Here is a 2,388-nt window from a genome sequence, read left to right on the forward strand (position 1 = left end):
AGGGCGCTCTGCCCGGGAGGGTCTGCCGAGGACCGTGGTCACAGAGACGGCGGTGGTTTGGTAGAAGGAACACTGGCTCTGGCGCCGTCTCCCCAGTCGCAGGTTGGAGGGGTGTCTTCCTGTGGCGAGGGACGGGACCTGCTGGTGAACCTTGCGCGGGGCTCGGCTGGCTGCGCAGGCCTCGGGCGCAGCCCTGCTGGAGGACCCAGGCTCTGGCCGGGGGCCCCATGGGGCACGGCGGGAGGCACCGTGGGGCGGGAGGCACCGTGGGGCAGGAGGCGGGTGCTGGACCGTGGGAGGCGGGTGCTGGACCGCAGTGCCGCAGGCGCCCCAGGCCGCTCACCATCCTGCTCGCACAGCTGCCTCCCTCCATGCTGCGGCACAGCCGGGCTCGGGGACATCCTGGTCTAGCCCGGGGGAAGGACCCGTCCTGGACAACGTCCCCATCCCTGGTTTTGTTTTTTGTTTTTCTCCTTGAGTATGGCAACTCAGTAGTTTAGTTAAGACACAATCTTACCCCTTTTCTTCTTTTGGAAAACACATGCTCACTGTTACTTTTGCTCAGCGGAACACAATGTGTCGGTCTTCCCGTGGGGGGTTCTATGCAGTCTCCACGTCCTGCGCTGCTGGCGCCCTGGAATTGGGCTGCCTGTGACTTGGCGAGACACGAAGGAGATGGTTAACTGGAAGAAGGTAACTAGCATTTCAGCTGCAGATAGGCAAACACCTTTCCACAGCAGTACTAGTAGAATAGTCAAATTTGAAATGAGTTATGTGGCATTAAATCTGTGGGAAACGGCCTGCTGCTATGAAGCCAAAACCTGGGCAGCGTTAGAAGACGTCCCTTGTCCCCGTTTCCTTCCTAGGGAGGAAGTCAGTTAACAGGCTTTTTTTGTTTTTGTTTTTTAATGCCGTTTATCCGGGTAGATAGAAACAAGGGCAGCTTTTTGGTTAAATGCAAGTATGTTTGTTTTTGTTTTTTACAATTTTTATTTATAAAAACTCTGAAAAAATGAAGGGACGTTAGCCCGAGGCTAATCCTACAGGGGCATTTTTAGTAGACGGGTCGCCTTGTCCTGGACACAGCTCCGCGAGTTGCTGGTTGACGTTTTGCAGATGGCTTTCTGCTCCCAATAACGAACAACAGAGTTGGGAGTTTGCGTGAACCGTGTGTTTCCTTAACTTTAGTTGGGCTCTTTTTCCCGAACATCTGACGAAGGCGTCTTAAATCAGACAAGCAGCGTGCTGTGTTCTGCGTGAAGGTGTCTCTCCTGAAGCTCCTCGTGTCTGTCAGTGGCTCTTGGAGCTGTGGTTCCAACCCAGGTGCTTCAGCCACAGGTCGCCTTTTCTTTTCGATGTTTGAGTCTTCCCTTTTCAGCTTTTTCAACATCTGCACTTCTTTAAGTGATGTGATGAGTTCTTTAATACTAGAAAAAAGCTTGTTGATGGCTTCTTGACAAATTTTAGATTCTGTTCTTTGTTTATGCTCTAAGTGGGTTTCCCCAAGCGCAGACAAGACAACATCCAACCCCCGCCGGCACCGGTTTTCTTTCCTTCTGGGCACCAGGCACGGCTGGCGGCAGAAGTCTCGCTCTCTGAACCTACGGCTTCACTTTTTGACGTCTTCCTTTTGCCATCTGCCCTTTTCCTGAGCTCTCTGTTGACTCTCTTTTGCCAGGATCTCTTTTTCACAGGATTTGGCACTAGGGGGCCCTATTTTTTTTAGGAGTGCCTGATTGAGCTGGTTTTTCTGAAAGCTCTGGAGATGCTGTAGTGGAAGTAGATTGGTGGTGTTGTGTACTCACTTTCTCTGCTGGTTTGACTTTTCTTCATAGATCACGTTCTTCACTGCTTTCAGATGCATCAATACTGGGCTTAGGTTTTTTCCCCTGGCGTTTTTGTACTTTTTTACAGATTCATTTTCACTTTCTTCATTTTCGGAAGTGTTTGAGTTTCTCTCCGCTGCTTTTCCTCGAGGAGGTGGTGGCGTTGGGGGACTTCTCTTCGTCGGTGTAGACAGCAGTGCTGTGAAAGGAGCAGCAGGGCTTTCACAGGTTCACCGAGCTCAGGCCCGCCTCTGCTTGACACGGCAGGATTACCAGGAAAATCGAACACACCGGAGGCCCGTCAGCCTGCCTCCCGTGGCACAGGCTCTTCCCGCAGCGTTCTTGCAGCTGTCACGCGCTCCCAGCGCGCCGCGGGGCTGCCCTCGGTGCCGGCCCTGCCTGCCGCTGCCTCGGTGCAAGCTTGTGAAGGAGTTGGGACCTTCTTTATTTTTCAGGGCTTGTTGAACATTTGCATCGGTGGATCTCAACCTGGACCCACGAGGCACATGGGACAGACCAGTTAGAGGTGGCGCCCTGGTGTGGGCAAATGTGGTGGCACCTC

This window comes from Dasypus novemcinctus, chromosome 23 (genome assembly GCF_030445035.2).
Source record: "Dasypus novemcinctus isolate mDasNov1 chromosome 23, mDasNov1.1.hap2, whole genome shotgun sequence".
Classification (NCBI taxonomy): Eukaryota; Metazoa; Chordata; class Mammalia; order Cingulata; family Dasypodidae; genus Dasypus; species Dasypus novemcinctus.